Genomic DNA, 18,046 nt, shown 5'->3' with positions numbered 1-18,046 from the left:
GAAGACAAAGATATCAATTTATGTTGCATTTGTCTGATTGTGAATCAAAAAACACATATATTTAAACACGCGTTTGCAATTTAAATCAAAACCTGATTTAAATCAATCTAAATGTTTATATTGTAACGCATAGGTGACTATTCATTGTTATTAAAATGACTTAAATTCGATCATGTTGTGATATTTAGAAATATAAATTTGTTTGGTGCGAGTGAAGTTTTATTTAATCTCTGGCCCAGGGAAACGTTTTATTTTTTCAAAGAAATGTTTGTTAAAAAGAGAAGTCATGGCTCCGGCTGGATTCGAACACCCAACATGTGATATGTGAGTCAGGAAGCTAACCCACAGCGGCACTGGCAAGGTCACATGAGGAGTGTTGAAAAAGCCCTACAGAAACATTATCAACAGACATCGTACAGCGTGTACTATTCTTGTGTTGCGGTACATGAATATAATTAGATCGTTATTAATTTCTTTAGATATGCGATTCCATATTATATTCCCTTTTAATCAAATTCTAAACGTATGCTTGTTGACTCCGGTATCACGTTAGTTAAAGACTTCGAAGCTTACAATGTTTAGGGAGAAATGGAATACTGGTGTGTATTTTTTCTTTAAAGTACCGAGACCAGCCATATACTGTATGTTTATGTTCCAAAGTTAATATCGTTTATGGCCTTCACACGCGTTACAGTATGCTCCTATTCTTTTTATGCTCAGCTACTAAGATTTCCCTTCAGTGGTAAAATTCCATATAAATATTCAATACTAAAACGGGCACAGTAAAGACATTTAAATCTTTCTACGACCGATCAACGCACCACGAGTGCCCCTGTTGGTCAACCAATCACGTACCGCGATATTTTGCGTCATCGCGCGTCACAATGCGCGAGGCCGTAGCCAATTACCTCCGGTACATGTCTGTGCTGCGCACTTTGAATGGCTGCATCTGTAAAGCTAATATGGGTATTAGTTGAAATCTTGTTTCAGAGTATCTGCTTAGAAGAAATGAGTGTCAAGTTGAATACTTATCTTCACTATTTCCACGAGAGACCAGGACAACAGGAACCATTACACTAATGCAAATCATATGCAATTTATACTAGAGGTTAGAATTACCCTAATCATTGCCCAACATTGTTTTTTGTTTTGGTTTTCTTTCAGAATACAGAATGTTCAGTAATTGCAATTCTTTCCTGCTCTCTATAATTAAATCTATAATACTGATAAAATAGTCTGTCATAAAGGCAGTTAATGAGCTCCAAAGCACTCTTCTAGATACACTATTTCCACTTCAGTTGTTCTAAAAAAGGAGTAACTCAGGTAGTTTTTCAAGCAAGTTCTGATTTTCTGTTAAAGAACTGCTGAAGGGACTGAAAGTGTTGTGAGCCCTGTGGGGGATTAATTTAAGTCTTCTAGAAAGTGTACTGTATACCCTAAATTCTGAGTGAGGAACAGTGTCCTGGGGTTATATAATAGCTTGGAGTTCTGAAAACCTTAATTAGTTTGCTCTTCAGCATTACATTCTTCTCTGTAGGTCCATTATTTTAAGAATAATTTTCCATTATAAAGCACTAGCCTTATAAAGCTGGATTAAGCTGTAATTATAAGAGGAGGGATTTGCACCACTACATGCCTGAAGTGAGAAAAATATTTTAAATGTTCAATGACAAAATATTTGTGGTGAAATAATTTTTATAAATGTTTTAATTAAAACAACAAGATAATTGCTAAGATTTATTTCCACCTTCTCAAAACTCTCCCCTCCAGTGTTAACCCTTTGAGTTTCTTTCCAAAGGATCTCTAAAAACAATACTGTGATTCTGTGCCACCTGTTTTTATTACTAATCATTGATAATTGTAAAAAAAATATTCATATAAGAATGTTTAACTGAAAACCTGAAAGTTGTTCTGTCAGAAGAAACATTTCTGGGAGAAGAACTTAGATGCACAGTACATTAATTAAACCATTGACCTTCTACCTGATTTCTGAGGGCTCATTCAGAGAAATATTTCATAGACTAAATTAAATTTAGACAAAGTGACTATCAAGTACTCCAGGATAATGCAGATTTTACACTTTTCTTTTGGTCCAGAACGATATCTAATAAAATCTTACAGTTGTTTCCCACAACTTTCAACGAATACATCTGTTTTAAATGAATGTACAGGATTTGGGGTACCTCATTAAAGAGACACATGTTTCACAGACTGTAATGTTAGATTAAAATAATTTGCTGTGGGGTTTGTTCTTTTTTTCTTTTGTGAGTTTTCTGGAGCTTTTTATTAATATGATCCTTTTGTTTGGTTTTGTTTTTGAGAATACATGCCAGCTTTTTTAAGCTCTGTGGTTTACCTTGTGCCAAGTGATTCCAGACCATATGAACTACACAGCATGAACTCCACTTCTAATTTACCTTATAAGCCTCAAATGACTTCTCAGACTTGAATTTTGCAGTGTCACAGGACACAGGCTAACCAACAACCCATTTTATTTAGAATATCGTTTTTATTTTCTCTGATGAAATTTCTATTTTTGGACTTTATTTCCACACATGCTGACATATACAGAGTCTGAAAATTGAATTTCCACTATTTTATTATCATTGCAATGTACTTATCAAGAATGGAAATATACACTGATATCATTATTATATCTTACTTAATATCTTATCTGTCCATGTTAGTTATCTTTACAATTTAGTGTGTTATTTAGTATAATTTATTGTGTCATATTTTATATTTTATTTAAATTGCTAAATGTTTCTTATGCATTCATGCATGTTCACTGAGTTTCTAGATTGTTTTATCAATTTTTCAATTACTTTGTCTTTTATGTGTTCTAATCTTTTGTTTGAGTGAGTAACACCAAGAGTTTATTTCTTAAGTCATGTGATGAAAGCTACATACGCATAATACATTGTGGTGTTATGTCAGCTTTTGATTAGTGGACCTGAATTATCACCTGAGGTTAATAAATCTTTCTGTGTCTCAAGGAAATAAAGAAGACAAAGGGCATTGGCCATGTGCCTTAGGGGAGATGTACTGTATTAGCTTTAACTTAAGTCAGTAGATATAGAGAACTCTGTTCCCTATTTTAAATGTATATTATTCTAGTATATAATTTTTAAAATGCTCATAGCATATCAAATAAAGAAAGTGTCAGATTTGTTAACAACTTGGCCTAGTGAGATCAGAAGATTGTGTGTTCAGATCCCAGGATGGATGTTACTTTTGTCACCAGAGAGTCACCTTCTTTAAACTCCTTCAAATCCAGACTCAAAACCTTCTTCTTTAGAACAGCCTTTACTTAAAAGGTTCCATCTCTACCCCCCTGCTCCTACTATACTTAGTACCATCATCCACAATCTCCTCTATGTATTGTAATTGTGCTTCATCTTGTGTACTCTTTTTTTAAATTTTCTGTTGTTGTCATTTTGTAAAGTGCTTTGAGAAGCCACCTTTATAAAAGGCACTATATAAAATAAAGTTTATTATTATTATTATTATTATTATTATTATTATTATTATTATTTTGTACTCTTGAGCAAAGGTACTTCTTTTAAATTGCTCCAGTCGTGGCCCTGCTATATAAATGGGTCTCCAAGTAAATATGTTTTTGTTGTCAATTGTCTCACCTGGTAACATAAGGGTGAAAAATAAACAACTTTCCCTGGTGGTCTTCCTTGTCTACATTTGAATCTGAAAAGAAAAATCTTGAGAATTAAGATAACACTCAAGATGTAGGTTGCTGTGAAAATGCTTACCATAAAATCCCTGTTCTGGTCTGAAAAATCTGTATCAATATAACAAACATTGTGTAACTGCATTATTTAGAAACCAGATGTGATTATATGGTCTGTTTAAAAAATGAATAATGATGTATAATGATGTTTTACATCACCAAACAAAATTACAATCTGTCTTACATTTGTAAAGCTGCAAAATATTTCAAATAAAAAACAATCTGGGCAAAAACAGATTCCTAAGACCCTTGTTCTTTAGACTGCAACATGAAACTGTGGACTTCTTTCAAGGGTTGTCATTTTTGAATGAATGGCAGTTGGTGGGGAAACAACAGTTTTATTCTTGGCTTGTAGAAGCCGTCTCCTTTGTGAAAGTGCGGCACTGCTGTCGTCCAGGTAAAGTTGATGGGGGCCACCACTCCAATGTCTCCCACAATGTCTGCCCTTTAACCTTAAAGCTGTAAAATGCAGCAGGGGTTCTCGTCTGCACAGAGGGCGTTGGCAATGGTAAAGAGGAAAACTGACAACAAAACCCATTAATCAGCAGTCCTACTTTTTTGATTGCATGTCAAAAGTTGTTGCTTACCCTTCTTTATTCATTATGATCCTCGCTTAATAAAATGCTTCATGATTCTGGGGAGCCACTCAAATGGTAGATCTTAGTGCTGAACTTTTCCCACCATTGCTGTGTCTTTCAGAAAATAAACCCATAAAGAAGTAACACATTTTAAGTAAAAGAATATGAAGGTGATTCTTTAATAGTAAAAGTAATATGGAGTTTAAAACCTGCATGAAAATTATAATGTGCTGCAATATTTTTTAATGAAAGGAAAAGAAAAATATCCATAAACAATGCACTAATTTCACTGTTTGATGAACTTACACTACTTTAATGCATGCCTGATGATATAATTAAGGAAATTGCCAAATACACTATGCTGTTATCAGGATAAATATGGTTTAACTCACCAATTGCACTTTCTCAAAACAAAAAAAATAAGTAATTGGTCTCTTGTGTCAAAAGAGATGTTGCACTCCTTATGTTTAGACGTTGCCAGTTCAGTGTTTTCAGTGCCTTGGGCAGAATTCTTAAATTGAAAAGACAGCTATTTACTCTAAAGGGTCATATTTTTTTTCTACTGGTGCCTTTTATGGATGAGGAACAATTTACTATGAGGAACCCATCAGCATTGTTCTCAGCAATTTAATCCAGCTTAATGAAATGCAAAGGGTCAGATATTTCACAATTGTCAGCACACACATCCAGACTGTTCAATGATCTATATAATTTGGAAAAAAGCAGACTGACAATAATTTATGTCACAAATGTTTTCGGAAGCGACCTGCCATTTTAGCTCCCTGGAGTGAGAGTCTGTGTCTGTCTGTTAGTAGCAACCAAATGTTCTGTGAGGACAGAATGGGAAAGCCGTCTCCAAATAAATAGAGGGTGGAGAGGACGTGTCAGACTGTTGAGTGTCGACATTCTAAAGAGTGGAAACTGTCTCATATATCACATATATGTTCCTTAGTAATTAGGATGCCCCATACGCTGATCAATCATGTTTTCTTACTCACAAATACATTGCTCACTATAGTAAATCTACTGTAGCTGGTTATCCCAAAGTACCCAGTCTTGCTAAATGAAAAAACAATTCAATGAGATTTTATATTGTCAAGTGTTCCCTGTCAGTGAAATTGTTGATACACTGGGTGCTGTAAAAAGACATCAAATAAGAAGTGTAGTACAGATTGAACCAAGGTTAGTGAAATTGATTTTATAGCATTTCTTTATGAGTCTGGAAAGAGATTTTGGTTAACTGACGTTATTGCAAGTCTCATTTGTTTTATGAAAAAGTAGACTCCATCCAGCCCAAGTCACTAAACAGGTTTATAAGTAATAGAATATCTGAATTATAATAATTTAAAATTGTGACACCTGTGGGACGGTCACCAATACATACAGTAAATCAGCCACAGTTGACCCTTTTTTCCTTCCCTGGTGTGAGGTTTTAATTTATTTTTAATTGTGTGACTACACCATCAAATATTTTCTTACTGAATACATACACTCTAATGTGTTCTCTGTGGTCATTACTTTGTGTGTTTTTAGGATTGCTGTATGCCATGATATCTCAAATTTGAATTAAAAAAAATATGAATAAAATAAAAATGTTTTCTGAAACGTTGTGTGTACACTATTAAGACACAAAAATGAATCAGCCACTGTTTTTTTTCCTGAAAGAGTTTGAAGAAAAGAACTATTCTAATCTAAATTGCTTTCAAAAATTGCCCTTGTAAAAGATATGTAACTTTTTAGTTTAGGTAATGAGGTAGCCTGAAAAAAAAACATGTTACCAAGCACCCATTAAATGCTTTTATAAAGCATAGATAGAGTTATAAACCCATTTTAAGCAAACAGACTAAGGCTAAGGATCGTATCATTTTAATATCAATTTTTCTCTCTGACTATGCCCTTAGGGTGCTACATGAGAATACTGTATATTAACAAATGCTAAAAAGAGGAAGCCATTCAATGAAGACTATTATTTTTATGTTAAACAAATGTGAACCGTTTCTAGGCTCAACACACTGATAATGGATTTTAAAGTTATGCCTCTTGTTTCTTCACAGCTTTAAACTTCATGCTGTAAGTAACATTTATGAAGTTCAGAATCTAATTTAAAAATGGTTAAATTTTACAATATTGTACAATGCAAGGATAGAAGAAAGTTGTTTTATATTAATTTATTTGTAGGTGCATTTTATAGTAAATTTCAGAATGAGTTTTGTGTTAATTTAATAGGCTCACAACCATACAATTTTCATGCCATTAATTATTGTCATTAATTCTGTGCAATTTTTCATGCTGTCAAAGAAAATGTGGCACCAGTAGCTGTTCTCACACATTCCTGGCATTCATGTTTCTGGTGCCATGATGGCCTGATTAGCAGATCTCTAGTTTAACCAATCCATCAATCAGTGTCAGCTGTTCTTAGTGCAGTCTCTGTGCTCACTTGGTGGTACAGCCACAGGTCATTTTCTGAATGGAAGGCACACATGAAAAATCAGCTCATCTATTAAAAATGCGAAACACAAACAGGTTCCTACAATGGGTGCAACAATAGCTGACAGAGTATATTTACTCTCAATCTGAGCGACATTGTCTTCTACTAAATACCTTTTGAAGTACGTTTTCAAGAGAACAATGCGAAACATCAAAATGGGTCATAGGCAAGGCGAATTTGAATTTTATTGTAAAATATGAAGTCAAGATGAGAGTATTTATACAAAATGGCTTCATTATAATCAGAAATGTGAAATCAAAACACTGAGGAAAAGTCTTGAAAAGTATTTCTTCACAACATTTGCATCTACAATTAAGGAATTATGCCTCATTTAAGTATTAAAGAAATTTGTTTCCACCCACACCTTTAACAGTAGACTTAAATTTGAGAATGCTATTATCCTAGAATGCTTGCTGGAATAGGCTCCCCTGTGACTCTGTATTGGATAAATCAGCTAGAAAATGGAAGGATAATACCCTAGACCTTGAGAGCGCATGTTGGTGTAAAATGATAACAATGTTAATAAATATTATATAAAATATCTTTTTTCTTTATTTTCTTTAGTGGGTGATTTTCGGTACCCTTTGATGATACAAAGACTGATATTTCATCGATTTAAATGTAAGGTTTGACTTTTAAGAAAATAATGTCCAGACCTGCCAAAAAAATCAAGCTCTTTATTGTAACCAATCCTTGCTCCAAGCTACTCACTCTCAGTCTCCAGCAGCTTTACAGCTAAGGCTAACAGACTGGCTAAAAAAAAAAACAAAAAAAACAACAAAGCAGGGAAATGTCTCCCAATGTAATAATCCACATTGGTCTTTGACTGTAGCTCTGTTTCCTCAGCTCACTCCAAATTCATCATCTTACATGATGCTTAACAATACCCATAAGCAGCATAAATGCCAATATCTTAGAGGTATACAGCACTAATTACTCTACCATTTGTACACATACATATTCAACATGAGTAAAATACCTGGTTCTGCCTTTTAGCAGCTGGGGTACTGTTTAATATTTTTACTGAATGTATTCTACCCATGCATTCTACAGATAAAAACAAATGCTGCAACGATGTTTTAATATGTATATTATTCAGCTCTTCATCGAATCACAACACTACAGGAGACTTACACTGAATGCTTTCTTATTCTGAATTTTTACATTCTTTAAATTCAAAGTTAGCAGACACGGACATGTTTCACCTTTACTAGATTATAAAATTTTTACATATATTTAAGTAAGTTAGAATGACTTAGGTGGTGTGGTGGCTCACAACACTGGGGCCCTGGGTTTAGTTCCGGACCTGGGGTGTTTTCTGGGTGGAGTTTTTACTGTATGTTCTCCCTCTGTTCATGTGGGTTTCCTCTGTATGCTCTGGTTTCCTCCCACACTCCAATGACATACTGTACCTGTGGGTTAACTGGTTTAACTTGGCTTGGAAAATTGGCCTGGGTGTAAGCATGTGTGTGTCTATGCATGCCCTGTGATGGAGTGGCATTCTGTCCAGGGTGGATGGTTGTGCCTGTTGCCTGGAGGAATAGGCTCTGGCTCTCCCATGACCCAAAATTGGATTCAATGTATAGAATACGGATGAATAGTATTGAAATCAGACATAGAGCTAAATTATATTCATACCTATAACTGATTGTACTGTATCTATGTAGATGTATTGTAATATGAGACACAGTAAGGAACTTAGATACAACATTATCTGTTATTGAAAACAGTTCTGCATGATGGTCTTCATAGGGCCATTCTGTTGTAACTCTTAATGACAGCTTCTGTCAGCAGTTAACACCTGAGGCTGTGGTCCTTGCATTATCTATGATCAATGCTGCTAAAAGCAGACACCCTGCAGCTCCTTAACAATTAAGTAAGAATGTTACTGTAGAGTTTGTCTCACTTGGCCTTGAATTTTCAGGTAGAAAGTTCACTTAAAGGTGAATAGGTTTACATGTAACTTTAAGACATTGCTATGACAGCTTTCATAATAATATTTGAACATTAGAACAGTTACAAACAAGAGAAGATCATTCGACTCTTGTCTGTTTAATAGTAGCTAATAGATCCAAAGGGTCTCATCCAGCTACAACACAATGTATAAAGAATTGTCTGTCTCCTGTACTCAATTTTAAATGTACTTTACTTCCATATACTGTATTTCCACTTTCGTCCTTTGGTTCGTGTTTCACTGTTCATTCTGAAGAGGTCCAGTGGGTCGGCTTTGTCAATGCCTTTAAGAATTTTCAGTACTTGGATCAGATCTCACATGTCAATTGCTTGAGAAAGCACTGTATTGAGTTTATGTTGCTTGAGTAGTAGCTTGAGTCCTGCTCTGTATGCCTATTTTTACTTTGCAGACTTCTAGGGAAGTCTGAACCTGAAGCTCACACCTGAAGAAGGCTTCACAGCCGAAACGTTGTGTTTTCTCTCTTCTCTTTTCAGCAAGGAATAAACCTATTCCTTGTTCCTTTGCAGACTACACATGTGGACGCAGCTACCCACCTGAAATATATGAAGATGTAGATTTTATTTAGATAAGAAAATAATGCTGGAAGAGAATGGAAGAATATTCTTTGCACTAGCAAAAAGATTATTTTCTTAGGTAGTAGAAAGACATCCTCTTTGAGGTTACAATGTTCATTTCTATATTTTCTTAATACTCTAATGTCTGTTTAAAGACCCAATCATTAAAATGGTGATATCTTACTTACCTTTTTAAAAGGCTTAACTATTTATTGTAATTAATTTTTGTAATTACATTATAGTTTTATATATAGTTAAAGTATTATGTAGTAAACATGTTGGATCTATAAGATAATAATGGTCGGTTACTGTACATTTAACAAAATGAAAGTTGTGAGCAAAAAGGAAACTTCTTGCCTCAGAGTGTTTAAACCACATGTAACCGAATGAAAGACTTTGATGCTTAAAATGTTTAGGAAGAAAGTGGAATACTGGTGTGTGTTTTTTATTTTAAATGATTTTATTCTGTTTTATTTATTTATTTTTTTTAGTTATTCCTGTTCAATTTCATTTAAGTATCAAAAATCACAATTCATGAAAATGTGTATGTACTGTATAGTCAATACTAGCAGACGTTCACAGCTTTATGTGGTCCAGTTTCAGCTATAAAGTATCTATGTGTACTGTAGCAATAATATAATGGCAAAAAAGAATGAATATGGTTTCCCCTGTTATAAAGTATTAAAATATGTTATGTAACATCTTCTCACATGGTAAATTTTAAATGTGTTTTGAATCCTGATCTCGTTGGAGAAGAAAGCTCCTTACATTTCAATTCCTGATTGACTTCTTCAGATTTCCTTGTACATTATTAAAGGTTCTCCTAGCACAGAGCCAACCATTAAACTTGAAACGATAGAGCTGCCTCTTCCATGTGTCATACTATATCCATGTAATATTCACCAATTAAAAAAATGTAACATATCAAGATACACAAACTATTAAATTACAAGACAAAATACAGCAAATGTTGTATTAACATCTTATATTAATATACTGTATCAGAATACAGTATGTATAATGTTGCTGTTTATATAATACAGTATATCAATACAGTATATATAGTCATCATTACTGTATAGTTTGACTTTGTTTTAAAGAACCACTCATTAGAAGATGATACAGTTAATTAATTAAGCAATTAAGCCACAGTTTGAAGAAATTGTGTTATACAGTATATATTAGTTATACATATGTTATACATATGAATGCATATTGTATGTGAAAGTGCCATAATCATTATACTAACGTGCATATCTGCCATAGACAGTGGCAATGTGGTATGGTGGTTAGCTGCCTCACGGCTCTTGAATTTAAGATTCAACACTGCCATACCTTTTGTGTGGAGTTTGCATGTTGCTACCAGAACCATACTTGCAATGTTTCAGTGGTTCTGACTTTAGCTGATGTGCTTTGTTGGGCTTGTACCAGATGTAATGCTTTGCATTTAAACCATCCATCTTCTAACCCTGTGGTTCTCAAACTGTGGTACACCAGATGACCCTGGAAATTTGTTGTGTGCACTGAAAAATTGGGATGGGTTTTCATATTTTCTATTTTATGTGTCAAATATGCAGCCTACGTACTTAGCTACAGTATGTTGATACAACACATGCTAATACTTGAGTGGACACAAGGGCTACTATGTACTGTATATACCATTGTATAGAAATGCGTGCTATGAACCTAAGTGATCAATTGCATTTAAAGAAGTTATCTTTAGCAAATACTGTAGGAAGGTAGGAGAATGTGCATGATTTTGGAACACTGCCAATCTTGTAAGCACAGGAAAGAGAGATAGATGTCAGAAAAATATTTAAGGACTGATCTAGGTTAATTACTTTGAGAAAAATACACAGAGCATCTCTGTGTTTCCCTCCCATGCGCATGAAAGAAAAACTTGTTTTAACTTCTGAGACGTACTCCTTACTGTCTTTTAAAGGGAAACTGGGAAAAATGCAAGCTTGCGGATTGCTAAAGCAGGTAAGCCCCACACTATTGGTGAAGAACTTTGTTTACCGTTGGTTAAAGAGCTGACACATATTATGTGTGGAGAAAAAGCTGCTAAACAGCTCAACCTGCTGCCCCTTTTGAATGACATACAGTAGTTTCTCATAGAATTATTGATATGGCAGATGATGTCAAAAGTATGCTGATAGAGCACGTTAAGATGAGCGGATGCTTTTCACTGCAATTAGATGAGTCTGTAGATGTCATTTGTCATGCCCCACACTCTACCTCGCAAACGACGTTGCATTCCCAGAACCACTGTTTCACAATCTCATTCCTGATTGAACCTTCACATTCTCACATGCACCGGATTCCTCAAATTCTCACTCCCTAACCAATTATCCAACCACATCCCTTTCCTTTCAGTATTTAAACTCCCCTCACACACCTTTCCATGCTCTCTATTGAGAAGCTTCTTGTAGTATTCTTCAGTGTGTGTTTCCAAGCCTTTTGACTGATCTCCTGTTACTAATCTTTTGCTCCTGCCTTTTGACCTTGCCTTCTGGATTTTGTCTTTTGTATTCTCCCTTTGCTACTTTCTGTTCTGTGGGATTCACAGTCACGCATAAGGATCCTCCAATTCTACCTATAAGTTCCCTGACATGTTGATTTGGCCAATTTGCTTGTTTACGTTAGATATGAGTTTGAGGGTATGTCCTATGAGGGCTTTCTGTTCTGTAAGCCTCTACCAACAAGAACTACAGGAGAGCACATATTCCATCTTCTGAATTAATTAATCAAAGAGAATAGCATTGACTGGAAAAAATGCATCGGTTTGTACGGACGGTGCTAGAGCGATGTCAAGCTGACACAGCGGTATGGTTGCACGAATTAGAGAGGTTGCTCCAGATATGAAGTGGATGCACTGCAGCATCCACCACGAAGGCCTTGGCAGTCAAGAAAATGCCTGAGGATTTAAAATCTCTGTTAGACTCTGCTGTCAAAGTTGTGAAGTGGATCAAGGCTTGACCAATGAATTCACGTCTCTTCAGTGTGCTTTGTAATGTGGCGGGTAAAATTAGCCTACCTGGCTGATATATTCTCACGTTTGAATGAGCTGAATATGGGACTGCAGGGGCTCTCTTTAACAATTTTTGACGTGTCTGACAAGATCACTGCTGCTTTTTGTTAATAAAATCAACGTGACATCAAAGTGATGTCTGCTTTCCCAGCTTTGGAGAACTATCTGCACACGTAAGGTGTAGCACTTGCTGCTGTTTGTGATGTGATTGCAAGTGCACCTCTTGTCATTGGAAGAACAGTTCTTAGAGTATTTTCCAGTTGAGGCCACACCAGAGTGGACCAGGAACCTACAGTACCTTTGTGAGAAAGGCTTCTCTGCTCTCACTGCAATCAAGACAACAAAATGGATGCTGAGCCAGATCTGTTTGAAGCTCACTTATCACTGACATTGCAAGGCTTTGCTTGACTAAACAGACTCACCCCTCTCACTGAAATGGTAAGTGCTCAGTGCTATTTTTATTATATGTGTGTGCACGCTCATGTTGGTTATTGAGATTTTCTGTGGTTTCTATGAGAAGATGACTTGTAGGTGGTAAGTGAATGCTTTGGTTTGATCAGGGGTGGTACTTGGTCCAAAAAGTTTGTTTGCAAGGCAGGATATGTCCTGGATGGGTTGCTAGTCCATCACAGGGCACACACAGACAAACATGCCCACACATATTCAAACCAGGATCAATTTTCCAAGAAGCCAGTTAACCTACCAGTGTGTCTTTGGACTGTGGGAGGAAACCAGATCATCTGGAGGAAACCCATTGGAACAGGGGGAGAACATACAAACACCACACAGATAGAACCCAAAGGAATTGAACCCAGGGTCCCAGCGCTGTGAGGCAGAAGTATCATCCACTGCATCTGTGTGCCTCTTACTGTACATTTAAACTAAATAGTTCATATTTTTTCTCATCTGTCCATAAAATGTTCTGACATCTACAGTACTACAGTATATATATATATTCTTTATATATTTGTTATCTAATTTAGAATGAATATATTTCTGCGATTAAGTTTAATCTCTTTCAAGGCTACATTCTTGCTCTTTCTTACCAATACAGACCAGCTCAATATTGCCAACAATGACTCCCGTCCTACACAGAACTTTGCAGATCTTTCAAAGCCATTGTTCTCTTCACAGTTGTATCCCTTACCAGCTTCTTGTTTGCCCAGCTGCTGCAGTTTCGAAGGACAGTCTGATCTATAGTACAAAGTGTCTGGGTAGCATGATGTACATTCCAGTTCTTCAAGATGGACTTCACTGTACTCAAAAGCATAAATAGCCTTCTCCTAATCTGTGCCTCTTTACCACTTTATCCATTATTGTTTAGAAAGTTCTTTGGTTTTCATGACAAATGTGTTGTATCACTTTAAGGGTTACGGCAATATCAATATCTATTTGAGAGAATTTACAGAGACAGATAAATGTTCTCTGATGTGGACTTCAATACTGATTAAAACACAAACCATTATACTCATTTTGTGACATGTCAATGTGTTCCTTTGTACATGAATTGATTTACATGTAAGGCTGCCATAACAAAGGGGTTGAGAATCTTATAATTTCTTTAAATATCTAATAAGGTTGTATTAGATTGTGAAGACAGCAAATATGAAGTCTTTTGAAAGTGTCAGGATTGCAAGCTAAGACTACAACAAAATACAGAGTCCTTGCAGGGCCCTGTGATTAGCCATTTCATGTGTATTTTAAACATTTTAGTTTGACGAATCTTATCCACAGGTAATTATTAACATATGCACAACATCAGTCATATTGCAACTAATAATTTCTTGTATAATTTTAATATTATACTAATATTTCTATATAAATGTGAGTGTTTGAAATAGTGTTTATTTATTGTCCTGACCACATTTCCCACATGTACAGTTGCTGAATGATAACCAATTTACTGTATATATATATAGTTTATAGTATAAGCTGAGATGACTAATACTGTGCATTATTTATTTCATGAGGCCTGCTAAATGAAGTCAATGGGGGTTTAGATGAGGTTCAGACTGCAAAACATGCCAGTGGTTATGAAATATTTGTTTAATTGATTGTTTGCAATTAAAAAAGGTTGTAATAAATCAGATGTGGATGACATTTCAGTCTGAAAGTACAAATCTAAAAGCTTTCGTTATTTTTTTGTATTGAGTTTTTAAACAAGTTCAGAAGAAGGTCAAATACAAATCCTGTCCACTTCTACTCTCTCTGTGCATAAATATCTTTCCTACTGATCATTCCTTCGTACATCTTTTCTCAACCCTCCCCCACTTCACACCATCTTCCCTCTTGCAGCAGCTCCCTGCTTCATTCCTTGCACAGCAAGGGACAGTTATGTCAGTCTTGTCTTTTCCATTCCATTTGCTGAACTGAGTAACTTAGCAATAATTATTATATTAGTAGTATTAATCATAATTAATAATTAGTAATCTGATGGATATTACTATTATCAGACTACAATATATTATAGTTATACTAATTATTACATATTATATTACATATTATAACTTAGTTAGATATTATTAGAATATAATTGTCTGATATGAAGTGAACAACAACAACAAAACATTTAAGACTCATATGATCAAGTGACTGAAAAGGGTGTATTTTTGTAAATCCTGATGATGTGCCATTGACTACACAATTAGAGGTATAAAATAATTGTTAATGTGACCCCTGAAAAAAAATAAACTACTGTATATCCCCTTAATATTCTTTGTAATGTTTTACGTGTATTGCCAGCAGCCATATCACCCTGCAACTCACAACTGGCAACCCACTGAAGCTAAGCAGGTGTGAGCCTGGTCAGTACCTGGATGGGAGACCTGCGAAAAACTAAGGTTGCTGCTGGAAGAGGTGTTAGTGGGGCCAGCAGGGGGCGCTAATGCCCCAGTATAGTGACGGGGACACTATACTGTAAACAGGCGCCGTCTTTCGGATGAGATGTAAAAAACCGAGGTCCTGACTCTCTGTGGTCATTAAAAATCCCAGGGCGCTTCTCGAAAAGAGTAGGGGTGTAACCCCGGTGTCCTGGCCAAATTTCCAATTGGCCCTTACCAATCATGGCCTCCTAATAATCCCCCTCTATGAATTGGCTACATTACTCTGCTCTCCTCCCCACTGATAGCTGATGTGTGGTGAGCGTTCTGGCGCACTATGGCTGCCGTCGCATCATCCAGGTGGATGCCACCATATTGGTGGTGGTGGAGGGGAGTCCCCATTACCTGTAAAGCGCTTTGAGTGGAGTGTCCAGAAAAGCGCTATATAAGTGTAAGCAATTATTATTATTATTATTGGAGCTTACTGCATACTGTTTGGATATGCTACAGTATGTTGTACCAGATGAGAAAAAAATTGTACTGTATGTTTTGCCTTTTCTGTGTTGGATTTACAATACATTTTTCTGATATGAAGATAATTTTTTTTCACAAGACAATTAATTATTTAACTTTGCTTTTCATCACAATGCAATGCTTTACACTTATTAACAGGTACTGTAGTTATTAATTGTAGTTAAGAATTACTCATTGTTCAAAACACTAATTTATCATCCTTTGTGGGTTTTAGATTTTGTAAGAGTGCTATTACCATATGCCTAGTACTTAATGATAATACAATGCAAATAGCTTGCATTAGGTAGAGGTGAAATCCTTTAATTTTTAAGTTTTGAATCATATTGTGCTTTTTGAGAGACATTTTTTTCATCCATGTTGTCCAAATTCCTTAAGTTTACCTTTATAAGTTGTAAATCACCTCATGATAACTAGTAAAATGTTTCATTTATCTCTTCTTTCAATTCTCTGCTTTTTGATCAGTTAGATCTGACCCAGCATCTCTCTGGCTCAGATTAGCGAGACTCCACCTTGAAACACAAATTTATGGACCCTACTGATCAAAACAGTGTGATTTCCCGAATCTCAAAAAAGTAGTACTGTAAATAAATGTAAAGCAGGAAGGATTTTAAGATAGACCAGCAGTTCCCTTTAATGTTGTACTGTATATACAGGTGGTTCCTTTTTACAAGACGTATGCAGGCTTTAAATCAGTGAATTCCAAGGTAGTTAGAAACACAACCAGAAGTCTTTGGCATTCAGTCTTGTTCACAATAGTTTATTAAGGACAGATCAGAATAACATTTCAAGAAATAGTTCAATGGAAGTACCATTAATTATAATTTATAATAATTGCTTACACTTATATACTGTAGATGAGAGAGGTTAGAGAGCAGAGGGAAAATGTTTTTCAGCAAGATGCATACTGTATGTATTGTATTTAGTCAGATTTATTATTCTTTTAGAAATATCAGTTTTCTTAATCTGAAAAAAATATCACTATATATTTCAGCACAGAAGAAGGAGAGCCTTTCCAAACCCTCGGATGCAATACATAATGATAACAAAATACAATAAAAATTAATAAAGTAAAACAAGGCATACCAGACAAACTGTATGAAAGTCAGAAAGAGGTCAGAGTGAAAAGATGTGTTTTATGCTTAGATTTAAAAAAAGAATTAGCCTCTCGGAGACACAGGAATGGCATATTATAAAAATGGAGCAACGGCCGAAAAAACAGGTCAACAATAGTTTGACATTTAGTCCTACAGTAGGTACAGTGAGCCTATGGGAAGGAGCGTAAACATGGAGGAGCTCAAAAAGGCATTATTGAGCCAGGTTATTCAGAGCCTTATAAATTGGTAACAAGATCTTATATTGAATATGTGACTTTATAGGAATAGGAGTAATTTACTACCAGGGTCCAGTATGAGTTACTGCAGACTAGCTGCAGAGTTTTGAACATATTGGACATATTGCAGCTTACTGAGTTTAAATGTCTTTTTTTCTAACTATGATGTCAAATGGTCAACAGCATAATTCCATATTTTTATGAAGTAATATTGCTTAAGAAATCATGTATATCTTGCTTTTCCAGTTAGCAGCATTCTAAGGAAAAGTGTTTGCCTGTGACCAGCATGGAGACACGATCTCTGGTTACTTGGACAGCAGCACACTCAAACAGACACTAGTTTATAGTAAAGTTTAAGTAATTAATTTGCTGTTGAGCTTAACCTTTGATGAGACTCTTAGTAAGCCTTAGAGTTTTCAGAGTTTTCAATGTCTATCTGTTTTAGACATTAACAAAAGCAAACTTTAGCTAATAAATTACAAATTGTTATTTAAACTTAATACTTCAGAACAGATAACATATATATGTGGAAGTCTAATTTTAACAACAATAATCCGTTTTATGTATAACTTTGCAAGTTACTGGTTTGTTTAATTATACTGATCATGCTTACATGTATTCATATGCTGTATATATGAATGTATGAACAAAGAAAAAATAAAAACGCAACAAATTCTATGTTTTAAATAAATATTTAAAATGTAGGAATAATTAAAAAAAACATACAAATAAGGGAATAAGAATGTAGCAACATACTGTTTATAGCACAATGTGTGGTACACCACAGTTTTAAAGGTCAGCCTGCATTATAGTTAGAATGAATTGAAGTGGTTGCAGTTCATATGGAAAAACGAATTGTGGAAAAAAAACATTACACTTGAAAGTCAGCAGTTCATGAACTGAAAATTATTTTAACAATTAACAGATTTTGGTTTTTAATGAGCTGAGATGGTTTAAATGACATTTTTATTATAACCATCTGCACAGACAAG

Source organism: Atractosteus spatula, chromosome 1 (assembly GCF_055471065.1).
Source record: "Atractosteus spatula isolate fAtrSpa1 chromosome 1, fAtrSpa1.hap1, whole genome shotgun sequence".
NCBI classification, from domain to species: domain Eukaryota; kingdom Metazoa; phylum Chordata; class Actinopteri; order Semionotiformes; family Lepisosteidae; genus Atractosteus; species Atractosteus spatula.
This window is presented reverse-complemented; position numbering follows the sequence as displayed.